The sequence below is a fragment of the Leucopleurus acutus genome (genome assembly GCF_964270905.1).
Source record: "Leucopleurus acutus genome assembly, chromosome: 12".
Classification (NCBI taxonomy): Eukaryota; Metazoa; Chordata; class Mammalia; order Artiodactyla; family Delphinidae; genus Leucopleurus; species Leucopleurus acutus.
Genome location: NC_139154.1, coordinates 65,590,084 through 65,612,203, shown reverse-complemented (window position 1 = coordinate 65,612,203; position 22,120 = coordinate 65,590,084). Strand labels below are relative to the sequence as shown.

The window sequence follows — 22,120 nt, the reverse complement described above, 5'->3', positions numbered from 1 at the left end:
CAAAAAAAAAAAAAAAGTCTTCTCATCTTTATTCTTTTTATTTTTTTTTAACTTTTTCATGTTTATTCTTGAAGGATGGTTTAGCTGGATACAGAATTTTGGACTAGCAATTTTCTTTTAGCACTTAGACAATATTACACTGTTCTCTGGCTTCCATTGTTGCTGTTGAGAAGTCAGCAGTCTGTTGCTCCTTTGAAAATAATATTTTTTTCTCTTCTGCTTATCTTTAATATTTTTTTGGTTTGTTTTTTGCAGATTAATTTTAATGTTCCAAGAATAGATTTAATTAAATTATCTTGGAATTTGTTGCTCTTCTTGATTCTGAGCTTGAAGTCCTTTATCAGTTCTGGAAAATTCTTAGTTATTATCTTCAAATACTGTCTCTGCTCATTCTCAGCTCCAAGTAGACTCCAAGTAGGTATAAGTAAGACCTTCTCACTGTATTCTGTGTCTCTTACCCTTGCTTTTGTATTTTCTCTCTTGTTGTCTCTCTTTACTTCATTCTAGATAGTTTCCTCTACCATGTTTTCTGATTCATTGACTCTTTCTTCTCATGTGTCTAGACTGTTGTTGAACCCATCCCTTGAGTTTTTAACATCTCTTATTGTATTTTTTTGTTCTCAAATTTTTATTTGATTCTCTTTCCAGTCTGCTATTTTATCACTCTTCTATTCTATCACAGAGGGACATCTTCCTTGACTCCCCCCATAATCACCTTAGGCTTGTTTACATCCCCCCCCCCCCGGCCACTGTGTGCTGCCATGGCAACCTGGGCTCTAACAGGCATTTACCTGTTCTCTTACATTCTCTCTCCAGCTAGACTATAAATATCTTGAGGATAGAGAATATCATTTACTCTGTGTCTCCAGCATTTATCACAGTACCTGGTAATAGCAGTCACTCAATAAATGTTGTGGAACTCAACTGAACTTTTACTAAAGAAACCTCCTTGACCATCAAACACTGCCCCACTTTGAGGAGATGGAAAAACTTCAGTTAAGTCTCCACTACTCACAACTGCTCTTCGTGTGAGGAGATTCTTCTATGGAGGGAATGCTAAGAGCTGCTATTTCTGCATCCAGGCTGATGAGAGGAAAGAGTGGAAAGCAAAATAGACACAGAAATAAGAGGCTAGGGGCATCTCAGGTGAGTTTCTGGGAAATTTCTGGGAATGAAGACAAATTATTGGACAAGATCAAACTTTTCCAGGCTGTGGAGGGGCGGGCTGGAGGTGTCGGTGCTGCCATGTCCTGGCAGCGGCTACCGGAGCGGCAGCCTTGCGGAAGACTGTAGAGCCGGAGGTGGAGGAGGTGGGGCTGCCGCTGAAGCCGGATGTGGATCTAGTGCTGTGTACCTCGGTGGGTGAGAATCCAACGGGCCTGGAGAGGAGCGCCGACTGCAGGTCTCTACTGACCTTAATGCAAAGATGAAACCTGATGAAACGCCTATGTTTGGCCCAAGTCTACTCGAAGAAGTGGATTGGAGTCAGAATACAGCTACATTTTCTCTAGCCATTTCCCCAACACATCCTGGAGAAGGTTTGGTTTTGAGGCCTCTTTGTACTGCTGATTTAAATAGAGGTTTTTTTAAGGTACTAGGTCAGCTGATGGAGTTGTCAACCCGGAACAATTTATGAAATCTTTTGAGCACATGAAGTAATCTGGGGATTATTATGTTACAGTTGTGGAAGATGTAACTTTAGGACAGATAGTTGCTACAGCAACTCTGATAATAGAACATAAATTAATCCATTCCTGTGCTAAGAGAGGAAGAATAGAAGATGTTGTTGTTAGTGATGAATGCAGAGGAAAGCAGCTTGCCAAATTGTTATTATCAACCCTTACTTTGCTAAGCAAGAAACTGAACTGTTATAATATTACCCTTGAATGTCTACCATAAAACTCTGGTTTCTATAAAAAGTTTGGATATACAGTATCTGAAGAAAACTACATGTGTCAGAGGTTTCTAAAATAAAACCTTTAAAGAAAGACATCTGTCAAATGAGCTGATGCAACAAGGCTACACTCTCTTCCTAGAGTTAAAATATTTTGTTGCTGCAACCCAGTGACCTCCATAAATACTGGATTGAAAAAAACACTGTAATACAAGTATAATGACATTTAGAAGATTACTTTGGGCTGGTGAGACATGCTGAGTTTAGATTACAGATGAAATTATTACGGGGATGATTTTTAACCAAACGAGTATATTTTTAACTTGAATCTTTTCTTGCATTGTATTTTTCTAAAGTTCGGCTTTATTTCTTAGTAGTCAGTATAGGTAGTAAGAAGTTATATGTCTGCTATCTGTACTGCTCATTTAAAAAAAAAAGCATACAGTGAATAAGGCTGTTTCTTATCACATTCATAAAATTAATATTTTTTTCAAAGAAATATATCTAAATACCACTTAGGGGTGTATCATTTCACATATATTACGTGAAATTGGATGTTGGACATATTATAACTTAATGTAGTTCAGTCCAACATTTGCTGATCCTAATACTATACTGGCAAACCTGGTGAGCCTTCAAAATAAGGAGAAATGAAAATTAACTTCTTATAAAATGTGACAATTTAAACGTACATCTAAAAGTTGATATAATTCTAATGTAGCTGAAGTACCACCTGTCTTATATGTGAAATATAATTATTCATTTGTTTAAAATATCTAAGAGAAATAGAAGGTACTTTTTAACAGTGAATTAGTAAATCCTGGCATATTATGTATTTCTAAGCTGATGTCTCATTTTTCCAGGGGTGTCCGAGCCTCTCTTCTAAGTAACATTTTTATGAAAATGGATTACAAAATTGAGTGGAGTATTTTAAAATGTACCATACTGCATTTATTACATTCTTAAAATGTTGATGGAAGCTTTTCTATTTAATGTGATTATAATGGTACTATTATTCTGGTCACTATCCTATTTTGATTTTATTTATTTTAATTATTTTTTTAAGTTGAAACAAGAATTAGATACTTCACTACTGGTTCGAATCTTTTACATTTCAGGTTACATTAAACCTGTTCATATGAATAGTCTTTTGTTAGAAAAAACAAACAAACAAACTTTTCCAGGCTGTGGAATTACCCAGACCTCCAAAGAATGAGGGACTCTTGCTGACATCTAAGTGGTACTGTTTCAGTGTATCTAGGAACTCAAGGCAGAGTGGTTTCTAAGAAAGGAACCTTGTACAACCAGTATGTTGAACACACGGGACTTGTGGGTTGCATTTGTCAAAGCCACTTTATTTTTTGTCCTCCATTGACTTTTTAAAAATTTGAGGTATAGTTGACATACAATATTATATGTTTCAGGTGTACAACATAGTGATTCACAATTTTTAAAGGTTATATTCCATTTATAATTATAAAATATTGGCTATATGCCCTGTGTTGTACTATATATCCTTGTAGCTTATTTATTTTATACATAATAGTTTGTATCTCTTAACCCTCTAACCCTATCTTGTCCCTCCCTCCTTCCCTCTCCCCACTGGTAACCACTAGTTTGTTCTCTATATCTGTGGGTCTGCTTCTTCTTTGTTATATTCACTAGTTCGTTTTATTTTTTAGATTTCACATATAAGTGATATCATACAGTATTTGTCTTTCTCTGTCTGACTTATTTCACTTAGCATAATAATACCCTCCAAGTCCATCCCTTCCATGGCTCTTTTTTTTTTTTAAAGTTTGTGTCTACATTTTTTAAAATTAATTAATTAATTAATTTATTTATTTTGGTTTTGTTGGGTCTTTGTTGCTGTGCGCGGGCCTTTCTCTTGTTGCAGCAAGCGGGGGCTACTCTTCGTTGTGGTCCACGGGCTTCTCATTGAGGTGGCTTCTCTTGTTGCAGAGCATGGGCTCCAGGTGTGTGGGCTTCAGTAGTTGCAGCACGTGGGCTCAGTAGTTGTGGCTCGTGGGCTTAGTTGCCCTGCGGCATGTGGGATCTTCCCGGACCAGGGGTTGAACGCGTGTCCCCTGCATTGGCAGGCAGATTCTTAACCGCTGTGCCACCAGGGAAGTCCCCTTCCATGGCTTTCTAACCACTTCCAGTGGGGGTCAGGATGGTCTTTTCCTGGCCATGTGTAAAAGTCCTGTCAAGCTCATAAATTTTTCTGTGCATCCTTAGGTAAAAGTCCAGGGGTCACTTTAAGTCACAAATGTGGACTTCATTAATCAATGTTTAAATCCTCATTCAAAGATAATATTTCTCTCCCACTCCCACAAAGCTAGGGTCAATGGCAGGTGGGCGGTCTGCAGCCTTGGAGGAGGCTGTGTTCAGTTTCTTCTCTTTCTTACTCTCTTCCTCCTCATCTTGCTGCTGCTTCTGACCTTTAAGGTTGAAGTTGGAAAAGGAGCAGAGGGAAGGGGGATAGGAAAGTTCCTGGTAGAATGGATTTATAAGTTCTACACCTGAGGACCCATAGATTCCTGGCAGATGTTTAAAGCTGACTCCTAGGGGCTTTCATGGGAGACCCCCGGGAGATTCCCCTTCTGGGTTCCTCAGACCCAGCTCTCTCTCCTCCTGCTCCTCTGCTTCCCACAGCCTCTGCTGCAGCAGTTGCCTCCCGGCCTCTAACGGCTGAGTCTCTTTTGAGAGACTGGCCACCCTGCTGGTCAGGCTTCACCCCAGGTGGACGTTGCCTCTGCCCCCTCCTCATCTGGTCCCCAGAATTCTTGTCTCCTTTGACCTGTACTCTGAGGGTAGAGCAGTTCATGCCCAGATCCTCTTCTGTCTGCCAAGGCTGCTTAGCTTTCCAGGGCCAGCCAGTGGCGGCAGAGGCCACATCAAGTTCCTGCAATGGTCAGTCTCCTTGAGGCCTCTCTCACTAGACTGGAGTGGAGGGAGCAGGTAACTCCTTAGATTTTCCCAAAGAAATCCTCCCCTCAAAATCTGCCCCCCTGCAACCTTCTCTTCTTCTGACTCTCCTATATCATCTTTCTGGGTGAGGGATTCCCTAGATGAGAGGACCAAGAGACAGGTAACCAGATTTTGAAAATTTCCTTTGAAGATCTGCATCTTTGTGGTCCACTCACACCTTTGATGATCAGTAACTATCATATCTTGGCATTTCAATCAAAATTTCCCACTTAACATCCTTCGTTGTACTTATTTATTTATTTATTTATTTATTTATTTATTTATTTATTTTTGCGGTACGCGTGCCTCTCACTGTTGTGGCCTCTCCCGTCGCGGAGCACAGGCTCCGGACACGCAGGCTCAGCGACCATGGCTCACGGGCCCAGCCGCTCCGCGGCATGTGGGATCTTCCCCGACCGGGGCACGAACCCGTGTCCCCTGCACCGGCAGGCGGACCCCCAACCACTGCGCCACCAGGGAAGTCCCTTATTTATTTTTTATTGGAACAAAAACATCATTATTTTTTCTGATTACAAAATGAATGTATGCTTCTTATAAAATTGAACTAATACATAAATGTAAAAGAATGTAGCGACCCAGGGCAATCCCACCTCCCAGAGGTAACTCAAAGGTAGGAGTTTGCTGTGTACCTTTACACGTTTTTTCTTTGACACACTTGCACTCTTTGTTAATAACTAAAATGGGATTGTAACATACATGAACTCCAAGGAGCCTTTTCCCTTCCACCATAAGGATATGTAAGCCCTCCCATCACCTATATACCTAAAAGTATCTTGGAGTGAAATAGGGGAAGAGAGAAAAGCTAAGAGACTGAGCAATTCCCTGGATAGACTGAGGATCTAAATGGACAGCTTACATTATTTAATTAAACTGTGATTTAGTGGAGTGGACTAAATTTAGTTTTCTCTCACTTTCCATCAAGATAGTTGCTTTAGAGGAAATAAGATCAGTTGTGGAAAACCAAAGGGCTGCATTTGTGTTTCATACTAGGGAGTATCCTGTGAATTTTCAAATTCCTACTACAAATGAAATTGCTGGGTTGGACAGTATGCACCTTTTCAAGGCTTTTGGTGAGCATTTCCATTGTGAGAGTATACCCTCTCTTACATTTTCCCTATACCCTCCTAACACTGGATATTTACATTTTTGCCAGTCTAATAAGCCAAAATTAAGAATTAAGCCTTTCTTTGATTTGTAACAATGTTGAGCAAATTTTGCATTAGGTTATGACACATGCTGGTTATTTAGGCAACACACACTCTCTTTGCCCAAGTTTCCATGTTGATTTCCCAATAAAATCTTAGTTAAGTTTTGCCCTAGGCCCAGTTTTTAAAGAATCCAGGCTAAAACAAGTGGGCTCCAGAGCAGACTGTGAGAGGCCTGTTCCTTCCCCAGGCCCCAGGGTATAGGTGGGCCCTGACAGCAGTAAAGGCTGAAGGAGACACTTCCCCAAGGGACTTTGAGAGGCCACCATCAGGGCTGCTTCAGGCCTGATCAGTCACCCTCCTCTCTCCTAGGAGAATCTGCCCCACTCATTCATAGCCCCAAACTATGCCTAAGCAGGTCATTCCAGGCCAGGGAACCTTGTGAATTTAGATACGAGTGACCACAAGACAGAAGAGGGGGCTCCTGCTCCAAGGGAAGCCAGGCCACTCATGGACCAATTAGCTGTTGTGGATGGCTTGACACACAAAAATGGCCTAAACCAGATTCTTCTTCCCAGGGATTTCAGCTAAGAAACCCAGAAAGAATTTGCTTGTAAACTGTGGAACTAAAGTTGTAAAGATAAGGAGGTAATGAACTGAGCCCTGGGCAAGCCCAAACCCGGCTGAGTCAGCAGGGAGAGGAAGATAGGCAGAGTAGAGGAGCTGTTCCCCGACACAGGAACCTCTCCCTCCTGCAGCTGGGTCTCCAACCTTGGAGCTGCAGCCACCCTGCCTGACTCTGAGAGCCAGGGGCCCAGCCATCTGCTGTCCAGTCCACAGGAAGACTACAGTGCCTTCAGCTCTGCTCCAGGCTCACAGTTTCTTGTGTCCCCAGTATTTATTTAGTTAGTTAGTTAGTTGTGCTGGTGTTAAGTTGCTGCAGCTTGCAGGCTCCTTAGTTACAGCTTGCTGTCTCCTTAGTTACGGCTTGCTGGCTCCTTAGTTGCAGCAGGTGGGCTCCTTAATTGTGGCACATGGGCTCCTTAGTTGTGGCATGCAAACTTTTAGTTGCAGCATGCATGTGGCATCTAGTTTACTGACCAGGGATCGAATCCGGGCTCCTTGCATTGGGAGCGTGGAGTCTTATTCACTGCGCTACCAGGGAAGTCCCCATCCCCAGTATGTACATAGATGTGGTCTCCGTCCATCATAGGTTGCAGGTGTAGATAATACATACTCTGATCGACTCTGGATTGGCCTCGCCAAGCCACTCAGAACACCAGAGGAAAGGTTTTGATCACAAAGGATAAAAAGTATTTTTTTATTTTTGGCTGCATTGGGTCTTCGTTGCTGTGCATGGGCTTTCTCTAGTTGCGGAGAGCAGGGGCTATACTCTTTGTTGCAGTGCACAGGCTTCTCATTGCGGTGGCTTCTCGTTGCGGAGCATGGGCTCTAGAGCGCAGGCTCAGTAGCTGTGGCACATGGGCTCAGTAGTTGTGGCTCACAGGCTCTAGAGCACAGGCTCAGTAGTTGTGGCACACGGGCTTAGCTGCTCCGCGGCATGTGGGATCTTCCAGGACCAGGGCTCGAACCCGTTTCCCCTGCATTGGCAGGCGGATTCTTAACCACTGCACCACCAGGGAAGCCCATGAGCATTTCTTGAAGCATTTTGAGCAGAAATGGAGCAAGTTTATAAGGACCTTCCAAGAAAAATAAGACAAAGTACACAATAGCATTTTACAATGAACTCTCTCCTTAAACTTGGATGGGAGAAAGTTTATTAAAATCCTCTTGGCAATTCTGGTAATAAACCCAAAGGACGGCATCTAAAATGGACCTGCTTTAATCTCCTCTTCCCCCACTCTACCTCCAAACAGTAAAGACTGAGCCATCAATCAGTATAGAGAGGTTCATGTAAACACTCTGCATGATTCTTTGCATGTAAGGCAGCCCCTAAAATCTAACATTCTTCCAGAAGGATCAGAAGGGTTCAAACCTTTACCCTTTTCTGAAAAAGAATGCTCTGTCAAAAGAAGTCCCTTTAATTTTAACACATTCCTTTCATCCATGTCAAGGGTGGTGTGAGTGTACTGTTGACCCTGAGAACATTTATCCTAATTACTTACAAAGAACAGTGAAACAACTGATGACTAAGCAGAGGGTTTGAGCTAATGCTTGGAGTAAACACTGTGGCTGGGAAAACTCCAGAACAAGTAACTACCTCCGTTCATGCAGCGGCTGCGATGCTGGAAAGTAACGTATCAATTGAAGTTTTGTAAAATTAAATATTATTAGAAAAGCAGAAATGATCATCATAAAAAATGCCCTCTATATGAAGAGACTTTTATAATGTGAATAGTCAGGCTGTAATCTATAGTTTATTGGGTTTGTTTAGCCAACGGCTTGTAAGGATCCTAGTTTCCTGAATCAATTCCCAGGGGCTCCAGCTCAACACTCACCTACTCTGTAAAGCCTTCCCCTCCCACCTGGGTTTTAGAATTCACTTTCATTCATCTCTGAACTCAATTTTAATATTGTCTGTGTCCTACATTTCAGCTCTTTTGACTTTCAATATTCAATTCCTACAATCTCTCTTTTTTTTAACGAGGTACAATTTAATACATTTTAAAATGCTTCTGTTGCCTCGTCCTTCTTTTCTCTATTTCTATCATTGCGTTCTTCAGTATATTTATAATAATCAGAATTTCAGGTATAGGTCAACAGGTGTCACTATGATAAATAAAATTTTACCATTCTTTTAAAATTGATTATCAAAAGGTACAAACTTCCAGTTATAAGATAAATAAGTACTGGGGATGTAATGTACAACGTGATGTACAACTGCTGTATGTTATATGTGACAAGTTGTTAAGAGTTCTCATCACAAGAAAAAACATTTTTTATTTCTTTAATTTTGTATCTATATGAGGTGATGTATGTTCTCTAAAGTTACAGTGATAATCATTTCATGGTATATGTTAAACGAAATCATTATGCTGTATACCTTAAACTTATACAGTGCTCTATGTCAATTATATCTCAATAAAACTGGAAGGAAAAAAATACTAAGTAGATAGGAAAAACTTTGATTAACTGCTTCATTCACAAGTCTATCCCTTCATTTATTGTTATTAAAACTGTGTGAGAGATTGGGTGGAAAAAAGAAAATAATTATTAATGTTACTTAGAGAAGATTAAACCGTAATGGTGGGAATCTGGGGGAAAGTCAGGAGAAAAGTCAGCATAGGACCTGGTTTGTGAATTGCCTTTTTCCACCAAGTAAGTCAGTTGATATAGTCAAGTTAATTTATTCTGAGCAGACACGTGTCAGCATTTTACTGAAAAACAAGTGCAGTGTACTGAACTGACCTGTATTTTAAAAAAGTACTGGAAGCTGATTGGAAGCAGCCCAGATCCCTAAAGGCCAGTTCACAGAAGGATCAGTTAGTTCAATGTCCAAGCTACTCCCAATCTGCCAAATGTGTGATTTACCAAAAACTTAACTCTTGAAAATATCCAATGAATATTCAGGTATTTTTTATGAGTATCACAGGGAATATGTGTTATTCAGGATAGTCTTCGAGATATTACTGTCACATATTCTAATTTAAAACATTTGCATTCAATATGTTCTATAATATATTTTTCTTCGTGTATATGAATATATTCCATAAATGTATTCACTTCTGTTTCTTTCAAAACACCTTAAAATGCTGGTAAAATAAATAAAGCTTTCTGTTCATTGGAAAGCTAAGCTCACAAGAAAGTAGGGAACATTCTCAGTGGTCACAAAACTAAGAGGGAGTTAAATTGTGGGGTAGGGGAGAGCGGGAGTCAGATAAGGTGAGGCGGAGGCCTCCCTGGGCTTTACTGTCTCAGGATCCAAGGATTTTGAGTTTTAATGGACATATAGCAACAGAAGAGACCTTGGGTTAACAAGAATGAAGAGATAGACTCGATGCTTTCACATAAAGTTAGAACTCTGCAAGGGCTGTACCTTTGGTGAAAGCATGTACCAGAAACAAAACTGCAGAAATGCACAAGGAAACAGAGAATCTCCTGGTTGAGCCTCTTGATTTGGTTAAAAAAATTTCCTCTGAGAATTTAAAATTATAGTCTGCCCTTACTCAGGTCTAGAGTTCAATCTTATACTACCTATAGAAACCAGGGGCCCACAAGTTGAAAAATTAACTTAAAAATGGATACCAAGCAGATAGAAGCAAATATAAAATCTCTTTGAAAGGAATATACTCTCCACTAGGACCACACAGGATTCCCATAGACAAAACGCCACTAAAGATGAGCTCATCATCTAAACTTACAAAATGCAGGAGGAAATAATCACCATGAGTGAGAACTGAGAAATTCTGAGGAGGGAAATGGTATGGACCTCGCCTAACATGGTAGCTTTGGCCTGGCATGAATATTCCACAGTTAAAATCTTCAAGTTGTCAGAAGAATCTGTCAGTGGCTGAAATTATTTCCTTTGTTTAGCCTAAGCAACCGGTCAGGAGCACACTTCACAGACTAGACTCTGCTAGATGACAGCTAATCAATTAGCCTCCCCCCACCCAAATATCAAATGGAAAGAATCCAAAAACTTACTGTGCTTAGAGTGTCTGTAGTTTTTTCTTTGCTCTTATAAAGCCCCCCCCCCTTTTTTTTTTTTGCGGTACGCGGGCCTCTCACTGTTGTGGCCTCTCCCGTTGCGGAGTACAGGCTCCGGACCTGCAGGGTCAGCGGCCACGGCCCATGTGGGATCTTCCTGGACCGGGGCACGAACCCGCATCCCCTGAATCGGTAGGTGGACTCTCAACCACTGCGCCACCAGGGAAGCCCTATAAAGCCCTTTTTGTTGACAACAGCCTAATGACTATTCTCCTTAAAATAAGCAAGTATATCATTTGCATGCAGATAACTAAATGTCTCTGAGGTACGCTTTCACAGAGTCAAAAAGAATAAACACAGCAGCAGGACAAGACCACAATAACTTCAGATAATATTGAACAGAATTACCAGACTATTACAAAACCAGGTTTGTTTGCCCCACTCTGCAACAAGCCAAACACTGAGACATGGAAGTCTGCAGCAGAGAAAGGGTTTATCCACGAGACAGCTAAGCGAGGAGATGGGAGAACAAGTCTCAGATCCGCCTCCCTAAAGGTGAGGGGCTTGGGATATTTACAGGATAAGGAAGCAGGGTGGTCTGAGGCATGCGGAAAGGGGGTTGAAGATAAGAAAAAGGTGAAGTAATCAGTGTTCTGCGCAGGTGTATCTGAGTTACATGCTTCTTCATGAGACACGTGTTCAGAAAATGGTGGCATTAGCATGATCTGATGATGGAGTTTTTGTCCCTCTGACAACAATAGGTTATCCATCTGACACTTGCACAGGCCCAGTTGAATGGTCAGTGTGCTTGACCAGTTTGAACTGGGCAAGACTAACTCCATGTTCCTGAAAAACAACTTAAGAAACCATTACTGGGACTTCCCTGGTGGCACAGTGGTTAAGAATCTGCTTGCCAATGCAGGAGACACAGGTTCGATTCCTGGTCTGGGAAGATGCCACATGCCACGGAGCAACTAAGCCTGTGCGCCACAACTACTGAGCCTGTGCTCTAGAGCCTATAAGCCACAACTACTGAGCCCGCGTGCTGCAACTACTGAAGCCCACGCACCTAGAGCCCATGCTCCGCAACAAGAGAAGCCAGTGCAGTCAGAAGCCTGCACCCTGCAACCAAGAGTAGCCCCCGCTCGCCGCAACTAGAGAAAGCCCACATGCAGCAATGAAGACCCAAGGCAACCAAAAATGAAACAAAATTTTAAAAAATTAAAAAGTTTTAATAATAAAAAAAATAAAATAAGAAACCATTACTATAGTGACCCATATGTCAGAGGTTTTATCTGGAGGGGGTGGTTAAAGGAATCTTATGATATATTGCCCAGGCTACAGTGAAGCTTGGAGGGTATGCAATTTGCAAGAACAATTAAAGCAAGCTTGATTAGTGAAGGCAGGTTACAAGTTATTATTTATTAAGCAAGTTATAGTTCAAGGCTTCTAACTGATGACTGCCCTCAGTTTCAAGACTATTAAAAAGTATGCTTAAAATAATTGGACTTATCCCTAAGTATTTTACGTTTTGGGATGCTGTTGAAATGGTATTTTAAAAATTTCGTTTTCTACATGTTTATTGTTAACATACAGAAATAACATGGATTATTGTATATTGACCTGCAGCCTGTGGCCTTGCTAAATTTACTTAATAGTTCTATTGTAGATTCTTTAGAAGGATTTTCTATCTGCATGATCATGTTATCTGTGAGTAAAGACCATTTTCCTTTTTCCTTTCCAATCTGTGTGGCTTTTATATATTTTTTTTGCAGTGGCTTAAAGCTCTACTAAAATGGTCGATAGAAGTGTTGAAGGTGGACATCCTTGCTTTGTTCCTGATGTTAGGGGCAAAGTATTTGGTCTTCTGCTACAAGAACATTAACTGTGGGTTTTTGTTTTTTAATATTTATTTATTTATTTGGCTGCGCTGGGTCTTAGTTGTAGCGCTCAGGATCTTTGTTGCCGCATGTGAGATCTTCCTCGTGGCATGCGGGATCTTTTCAGTTGTGGCATGCGGAATCTAGTTCCCTGACCAGGGATTGAAACTGGGCCCCCTGCATTGGGAACACGGAGTCTTAACCACTGGACCACCAGGGAAGTCCCAACTGTGGGTTTTTAATAGATGCCCTTTATCAGGTTGAGAGACTACTTTTCTGTTTCTAGCTTGCAGAACATTTTTATTATGAACAGGTATTGACTTTTGTCAAACACCTTTTCCCCCCATCTTTTTAGATGATCGTAAGATCGCTTTTCTTATGATAATGTATTTATTTCTTTATTTAGATACTGAAGGAAAAGAGCTCGAACCTGAAGTTTTATGTACAACACAGCCAAATTTTCATTTCAATGAGAGAAAGTAATAAGAACATTCTCAGGCACACAAGGCCTCAGAAGTTTAACACACAAAAATCCACAATGAAAATACCTTTAAAAGAAGTGTTTATGTAAGAGAAACAAATCCAGGAGAACCTTCAAGAGATATGAGATGTCAGGGTGATCAAATATTTTGATAAATTTATTGCTGTTTAAAAAAATTAAAAAGCTAAGACTAAAGAAGAGAATATTTATCCAAAATAACTAATGTCAAAAATTCCAGGGGCTTCCCTGGTGGCGCAGTGGTTAATAATCTGCCTGCCAATGCAGGGGACACGGGTTCGAGCCCTGGCCCGGGCAGATCCCACATGGCGCGGAGCAGCTAGGCCTGTCTGCCACAACTACTGAAGCCTGCGCGCCGTGCTCCGCAATAAGAAAAGCCACTGCAATGAGAAGCCCGTGCACCGCAACGAGGACCCAACGCAGCCAAAGATAGAAAAATAAAAAAAATAAATTTATTAAAAAAAAAATCCAAACAAGAACAACATGATGGGGGAGGAGAGGGAGACAAGGGGTATTAAAAAATGCTAATGCATTTGACTTGTTAGAAGGGAGGTATATATACTTAGAAGTTTAAGAAACAAACAGTTGTGGGAATTTTCATCAGGAGTTAAGTGTTCTTTGATGATAGTCAGGGATGGAAGAAGTGGGGTCATTAAATACAGATGGGTATCATTCCCAGCACCCCAGTTTATAGTATAGCTGAAAAAGAACATCCCAAGAGAAGCCAGAATTCCAAACTTTTAGCACCATGTTTTGCCCTTATCAGAAATATGAATAAGAGACGGAGAAATACAAAACCCTACCCCACTGCCCAGATTAAGCAGGTTTTACTGACATCAGTATTTTGAATTGCCCCCTTTGTGGTTATCCTGAGGTTCTTATACCCAGGGACAATGCATCTTAGTAAGATTCAGGGTGGCATTTCATTGTTTAAAGGGGGGAGGGAACATGACTGTGAAAGGGACAAATGGTGTGATGTTCTAAGGCAGGTCCTTATCAGGCAGGTCAATTTTAATGGAGTGCATAGAAAAATGGACAGGCTGGAAAGTAATCTCTAAAACTACCCGTGCCTGAGCACCCTTGGAATATCTGCACGTACCCTCTAGTACTCATGCTCTGTATGAACAGTGATGGGTCATTAGGAATGAATGGAGAATTTTTAAAAAATTAATTTAAAAAGTCACCAACCCAGAATTTAAAAATCTTGCCTCAAGCGAGTCAGAGCCTCTAAAAATGTCCTAAAAGATCTCTTTTGTCTTAGAGCTCCTGAACACAAGCAGCTAAAATCCAGACGCAGTGTCTGATACTGTGGTAATCTATATTATAACGTAAGATGAATTTACAAACTGTCAACTTAAAAAATGCACAATGGGCTTCCCTGGTGGCGCAGTGGTTGAGAGTCCGCCTGCCGATGCAGGGGACACAGGTTCATGCCCCGGTCCGGGAAGATCCCACATGCTGCGGAGTGGCTGGGCCCGTGAGCCATGGCCACTGAGCCTGCATGTCCGGAGCCTTGCAGAGCCGGTATATATATATATTAATTTTTCAGCCGGGAAATACTATAGTCAAGCATACATCTTCGTAAAAGATTACTGCTAATGACAAAGAATAGATATCTATGTCTGGGAAGATACAAGAGTTTGGGATCACTGAAATTCTTCCTCAAATGTGCGTCTTAATTATCTAGGGCCCCGTGTATCCAAAGCACAGACTGTCTCATCATGTTTTTCCCGTTGGGAATTCCGCTCAGGGTGCACCGCTGGTGGACAACTATAGTGGGTTACGACTTAACCCTTTGTATAAGGGGATGAGTGACACCCTTTGTTCTTTTTGTTCACAAAACGAATCCTGTCTCTTACGAGAAAGTTATGGCATTGATGAAGAACATATGGGACCTTGGGAATTAGGATGGGGGAATCTAGGTGGATTTCAATCTGAGTACCTGGCATTCCTAAAACTCACTGGGTCTCCCTTCCCAGTAGAGGCAGGTTCTTCCTTCCATCCTCTGATCCCTTGCTGGTACTCTCTATTAGCTGAGCCAGCAGGAAGCCAGCTGACAGGGAAGGCTAGGAAATGCAACCCACTGGGGTCAGCCTGCTTGTGATGCAGAACACAAGAGGGGAAGAGTGAGGAATGGCTCTGGAGGCAAATACGCCCAGGACAGGACACCCCTGTGCTTTCTGCATGTGCCACTGATGTCCAAAGTTCTGCCATGGCCTGTCTCTGTCAGGTGGATCTACTTTGCATCTTCCTCATCCCAGGTCTCATCTGGTGTGCTTTGCTCTCACACTAGCCCTCTTGGAGGGCTTTGGAAGTCTTGCCTCCTTTGGCTGAACCATGCTGGGGTTTGAGGGCTTGAGGGCTTGAGGATGCTCTCACGCCCATCTTCCTAGACATCACTCTCAGAATTGCTTCTCCATTGTTCAGCTTCCATACTGGGCCCCACGGGGCTTGCCACCTCCTGGAAAACACCCAACGGAGGGCTTCCCTGGTGGCACAGTGGTTGAGAGTCCGCCAGCCGATGCAGGCGACACGAGTTCGTGCCCCGGTCCGGGAAGATCCCACATGCCGCGGAGCGGCTGGGCCCGTGAGCCATGGCCGCTGAGCCTGCGCGTCCGGAGCCTGTGCTCCGCAACGGGAGAGGCCACAACAGTGAGAGGCCCGCGTACCGCAAAAAAAAAAAAAAAACAAAAACACCCAAGGGAAAGTGGGGACTCTACCCTGGTCTCCTCTCAAACCTAACCCAAGTCATGAGCCGTTGAACCAGCTTGGGATCATTTTTAAAGGGATTCTGCCCAAAAGAGTATCTCTTGGACAGCTGGGGAAAACCAGACATGGAGAGAGGACCACGAGCCTTCCAAAAGAGAGGTGCTACCCATGTCAAGGGGACTGCAGTGAGGGGTTCAGCAGGGGAGCCACACAAAGGCACTCAGGATTAAACATCAGTCAGATGGAGTGGGGAGAGCAGAGCCGTAACAACTTCCTTATCCCCCTTACTCTCCAGTCCATCCCCCCACCCAACCCCAGTGTGGTCATAAACAGCAGCTAGCGAGATGGGGAAGAGTTGGTGATTGAGAGAGAGGAACTTGGTATTTTATTAGACAACTTTCTGTTCTACTTTTTTCTAGCCACATCCATGTGTAACTTAGATGCAAAAATTTTTTAAATTAAAATTCATGAAATGTACATTAACCATTGTATATAATCAAATAATTATGCAGACCGTACCACTCTAAATGAACAGTCTCCAATTTCAACTGAGCCTTCAACTCAGGCCAGGAAGTCTTCTATCTCCTTTAGGCAGCTTGCTTTCCCAGATACACAATGATGATTTCAAACTTTGACCCACTCAATCTACCTGCCCTTCCCCCAATCACGGCTCTCTCAGAAAATAGCCATGCCTCCCGCATTTCAGGCTAACACCCATCTGGGCTTTGTATCCATTCTCTCCTGCCTCCTCAATAACCTTGTTCTTTCAGTTTTGTCCATTCTGCTCTTTACAGTTTCATTTTTGCTGGCTCCTTCCCAAAAGGATTTAAACATGCACAAGGCCTTCCACCTTAAAGACAACACTTCTGGATCCTGTGTCCCCCTCTAACTACTTTCCTTTCCCTCACAGCCAAGCATGAAAGGCTTGCCCATACTTGCCGTACCCAGTCTTTCCCACCAGCCACTCACCACCCACTGTACGTTGGCTGCTGCCCAGCACTCCACATAAACTGCTCTCTGAGCCCCCAGTGACCTCACACTGATAAATCCAGTTCACATCTGAGTCCACATCTTGCTGGACCTCTGTATCACGTGAGAATGCTTTGGATTGCAAGTAACTGTCTTTGAATGGCTTAAACAAATAGGAGTTCTCTGCACATAACAGTATGTCTGGAAGTAAGCAGCTGCTGGTGTTGGTTCAGTGGCCCACAGTGTTAGGGCAGCCTTTCTAAATTCTCTCCCACTTCCGTCCATGATTGAGGATGACTGCTGAGACGGTACGTCCCCATTCAGGGCTGGAGGAAGGGGAAAGGTCTGCACCCGTCACTTGTCTCTTTTATCAGAAAAGCAAGATTTCCCAAGTTCCCCTTCTGTCTCATTGCCCAGAACTATGTTACCTAGCCATCTAGCTGCAGAAAAGATGGGGAAGTGAGTGTTTAACGTTTTTTAGCCTTCATTGTGGAGACAGACAAGAGAGAAGGGTGTAAATGGAAACTGGGCTACCACCGACTCAAACTCATCCGCGTTGGCCCGGTGTAGCTCTTTGGTTACCTGAAACCCATGCACATCCCTCTTTCTCACATACACATCTGACATGCAGGGAGCTCACTCCATAGAGGAGGTAATACTAAAGTCCCAGCCAGCTCCTACATACAGCTGGGAGTCCAGGTACTCTGTGTACTGTGCAGGCCCCTTTCAGGTCCAGATGTGGCTTCTCATGGTTGGATGATTTAAGCTAAGACAAGTTCATTTTCCGCTAAAATGAGAAAGATGGGACGTACCAAGTGTTGGAGAGAATGGGGACCAATAGAACTCTTGCTGGAGTGTAAACTGACACAGCCACTTGGAAAACCTTTTGGCACTACCTAATAGAGCTGAACATCTGCATTCCCAGGAGCCAGCAGTTCTACTCCTAGGTTAATACCTGACAGAGACCTGAACAGTTGTGCAAGAAAAGACATGTTCTACAATGTTGAAGTCGCATAATTTATAACAACCTAAAATTGGAAACCACCCAGATATCCACTGACAGTAGAAGGGGAAAGAGAATGGCATACAGAGATGAGAATGAATGCTCTAAATCTACACACTAAGAAGGACTCTCAACATAATGCTGAGTAAAAGAAGCCATAGACAGAAGAGTACGTACTGTGTGATCCCATTTACAGAAAATACAGACACAGGCAACACTGCTCTGTGGTATTAGAAGTCAGGATAGCAGTTACCTTTTAGGAAGAGGGTGGTGCTTGGAAGGGAGCACAAGCGGGTCTCCTAGGGCGTTGGTAATGTTCTGTTTCTTGATCTGGGTGCTGGTTATATGGGGGTGTTCAATTTCCGAAAATTTATTGAGCTGTATGCTTTTCTGTATGGGTACTTTTGTGTATACTATTCTGAAATAATAGAAAAAAAACATATATTTACATATATGCCCCTGGTTCCTGGCACAGAGCTTCTAAAACCCTTGTAATTTCACAAGTGATAAGAAGCATCTTTCGTTCTACTACTTGGCCTTTGACCCTGGTTCCAAATCCTTTGGAATTTCCTTGGTGATAGGCGTGTCCTTTGTTCTAATATGGTGACCCTTGGGGGGCCCCTGGATGGCTTCAGGATGGGTCTGATCACCATAAAGACCAAATCATGATTAGACACTTTGAGCTTTTAGCTCTACCCACTATCCTCCAAGAAGGGGAGAGGGACTGGAGATTGAGTTAATGATCAATTACGCCTATGTGAGGAAGCCTCCATGAAAATCCCAATAGTACAGGGTTGGAGAGCTTCTGGGTTGGTGGAACACATCCACGTGTCTGCAGGATGGGGCACCCCAGCTCCAAAGGGACAGAGGCTCCTGTGCTTGGGACCCTTCCAGACCTCACCCTATGTATTTCTTCATCTGACTGTTCATCTGTACCCGTTATGATATCCTGTGTTATATAATAAACTGGTAAATGCAAGTGTTTCCCTGAGCTCTGTGAGCTGTTCTAGCAAGTGATCAAATCCCAGGAGGGAGTCATGGGAGCCTTCAATTTGTAAAGTCGGACAGAAGTCATGGGTAACCTGGGGACCTACTAATTGTGCTTGGCATCTGAAGTGGGTGGCAGTCTTATGGGGCTGAGCCCTTTACTTGTGGGGATTGTACTAACTTCAGTTAGTGTCAGAATTGAATTGCATTGTAGGACACTCAGCTGGTGTTGTAAGGAATTGCTTGGTGTGGGGAAAAACCACACATCTGCTGTCAGAAGCATTGTGTGTGTGAGTAAAGGGAAACAGAAGTGTGTTTTTTCTAAACAATCGTGCATCAATAAAATGTAAAAAAACAAAACCAAACAAAAAATACAGGGAAACACATTCAATGCACAATGTGAAAAAGTAATAAATACTTCCTTTCAGAAAAAAAGAATGGAAAATACGTAGTATCTCCCAGTCAGTGGCAGTGTATTAAGTTCTTGTTGGGAAATCTGGCAGCCCTTCCCTTGTTTAAACAGGAACAGACCAATATTGACCAGGCTTGAGATTTTAGGGACACATGATTGCCTCAATCATTTGTTAGGCTTCTGGTCAATTCCATACATGAGTAATCACAATCAAATAACTTATCTAGGGAGTCTTTAAATGGTTTTCTAATGAAAGATTATATTTTCCCCCAAAATAATTAATATATTTACTTGATTTTTTAAAAATTAAAGCCAAAACAAAAAACAAAAAAAAATTAAAGCCAAACAAAAAGATACAAAATGAGGTCTTATTCTCACCTCTGTTCTCTTTCATTAGTTTCTTGTGTATACCTCAAATGTTTCTTTCTGCAAAACAAGCAAAGCCAACTATTAGAATATTTAAGTCTTCTAGGGGCTGGTATCTGTGTGCTTAATTGCAGTGGAGACAATTCAAAACACAGCAGGTACAGAAGCCACCTATAGTCCATCTTTGCTACCTTGGGCCTCCATCTTCTCTCCTGATAAAGCTGCCTCTTCCCTGTCTCCATTTGTGCTGGCTTCAGCTTGGGTATTTAAAGAAAATTATTTATTTCAACCCAGCAAGTCTCCAAATTGTGGGACTCAGCTAATTTAGGTTGTAAACTGCAGGTAAGATGTTCCTTTCCCACCAAGGCCTTATTTTCTTTAATCTCTGCTTTCCAATCAGTTATCTCTAATCTGGATTTGCCACTCTCTTGAAGGACTTTGCTGAAAGCTACTTAAAAAAGGAAAAAAAAAAAAGCCAACAGTCATGAATGTTCTGTATTGTTCCTGAGGTTTCTCCCACAATACAACTTTGGTTGGCATGTGGGTTTTTCCCAAGGTCCAGCAAGTGACAGCAGTTCAACAGTTTAACTACTGCTTAACATGTAGGTCACCAACTTTCCATTTGGAATAGAGTCTTTACCACTGGCTACCTTAACCTTCTGTTAGCCAATTTCACGTTTTAGTATCTGTTTTTTTTGTGTCCTACTTCTGGTACCAAGTTATTTGCTGTTAAGAATGGGTTCAGCTACAAGTTATAGAACGCTCACCTATAAATGGCTTAAACAATTGACTCATGGACTAAAATGGGGCAAGAATGAAGGTAGGTAGCAGATGAGTTTCCTGGATGTCAATTATACCTCAATAAAGTTGAGGGGGCAAAAAGGATGGCTCCTCGAGTTTGGCTTGAACAACTAAATGGATGGCAGTGATAGTCGCTAAAATGGGAAAAACAGAGAGGTACACGTTTGGGGGTGAAAATGAATATTTTGGTGGGCCAAGTTAAATTTGCGATGCCAGTTAGACACTCGTGTGGAGATGTCAAGTAAGCAGTTGTTTAGAGGAGTGAGGACTTACAGGCAGAGGTCATTGTTAGAGATCTACCTTTTGGAGTCATCTGCTTGCAAATGGCAGCTAAAGCCATACGACCAGATGAAATCACAGAAGGACAGTGGGTAGGGAGACAAAGAAGGGGACTAAGGATAGAACACTAAGCACTCTGATATTTACAGGTTGAGCAGAAGATGAGAAGTCAGTGAAAAGAACCCAAGAAAGAATAGTCAGTGAGGTAGGAGGAGGACCAAGAGTACATGGCATCAGAAAACAAGAGAAGAACGTGTTTCAAAGTGGGGATAGCTGACTGTGAGGAATAGTACTGAGAGGGCAAGTAAAAACAGAGGAGAAGCACCACTGAATTTGCATGGAGATGTAGTTTCAGCCCTGTAGCGGGGAAGAAACCAGAGCAAGATTATATGATCGTGGGGATGGGCTATTAGAGGGGGAGTAATTGGTGATTCGAGAGAGAGAGAGAGAGAGAGAGAGAGAGAGAGGACAGAGGATAAGATCCATAGAAAAAGTGTAGGCGTTGGTTAAATAGAATGAGAATGCTTTATCCATCAGACACTGAGCTTGTTGAAGGAAGAGATCATATCTTGTTTGTATTTGTTTCTCTGGTAACTCCTAGCACAGTGCCTAGTACCTAGGAGGTACTCAAGAAATGTTACTGAATTAATGAATAAATGAGCAAATGGTAGAATGGATGCATGGCAGAGGGAGGGCTGAAAAATGAACTAGATCTATAACTAACTCAAACTTCAGGGGAAGGAAAGGGGAAGGAGCCTGGAATTAATAGGGTTTCTTCTATCCTACAAAGCCCCTGCTCTCTTGCCACACGGTCAGGGAAAGGAGGAAATAAAGATTTCTGAACTTCACTGGAAAAACAGTGCCTTCTCTGGGCTATTAAGCTATTAAGTGATTCTTGATCCTAGACCATGTTTTCACCATCCATGTTTATTTCTTCATTCTGCCAACACATAAAAAGATAGGAAGCCCGGGTGCCTTGTTCTCCCAGTTCCCAGACACCCGACATGGTCCTCTCAACCAAGTCCCTGCATCTTCTTCAGTCCCTGGCTGAGACCCCGGCAGTTCCATATTTCCTGGGGTTATTTGGAATTTTTCCTTAGAGATGCATCTTACCTATCTAAGGATCAGTATATCCGAAGTACACAAAGTTTCCTGTTTTCCTCCATCCTGAATTCCCCTCGGGGCACACTGTTGGTGGTCAATTGCAGTGGCTAATGGCTTGATCCTTGTAGAACTGGAATGGCACGCAACATTTTTTTCCTTTACGCTATTATCTTTCTTCCCAACTTGCAGTCAGAGGAAGCCAGGGACCTGTCAATGTGGAGGTGGAGGTGGAGGTGGAGTTGGAGCTGAAAGCCAGTTTCGACACCCGCTGCATCCGCTTTCGCCACCTTAGGTCCTCGCCCTACTACGTCCTTGGGGGCTTCCGGGGTTGCCTAGCAACCTGCGGGGACTTTGGGGGTTCAGGTGGCCCAACCGAGTGTCGCCCTCGGGAAAGTAGGCAGAAGAAATACCTCCGCCCAGCCCTTACTGGGCCTGAGCCCGTTACACGCGGAATCAGCCCAGCAGCCCGGCGC

At 42.6% G+C, this 22,120-nt stretch overlaps 1 long non-coding RNA gene and 1 pseudogene across 3 annotated transcripts; one reads left to right on the top strand and one right to left on the bottom strand.

Annotated features, from left to right (window-relative positions):
• Positions 1-1,335: 1,335 nt before the first annotated feature.
• LOC309970105 lies at positions 1,336-21,967 on the bottom strand. 2 transcript variants are annotated; one of them, XR_014326667.1, is made up of 4 exons: positions 21,657-21,967; positions 19,476-19,523; positions 17,952-18,116; positions 1,336-1,414 (listed from the first exon to the last, which is right to left on the bottom strand). It is a non-coding gene; the product is annotated as an uncharacterized lncRNA (long non-coding RNA). The 2 variants fall into 2 exon arrangements; XR_014326668.1 differs by lacking the exon at positions 1,336-1,414 and adding an exon at positions 6,784-7,730.
• LOC309970103 (glucosamine 6-phosphate N-acetyltransferase-like) lies at positions 1,427-1,944 on the top strand (annotated as a pseudogene). The gene has a single exon. The product of its transcript is annotated as a glucosamine 6-phosphate N-acetyltransferase-like (transcript).
• Positions 21,968-22,120: the final 153 nt, after the last annotated feature.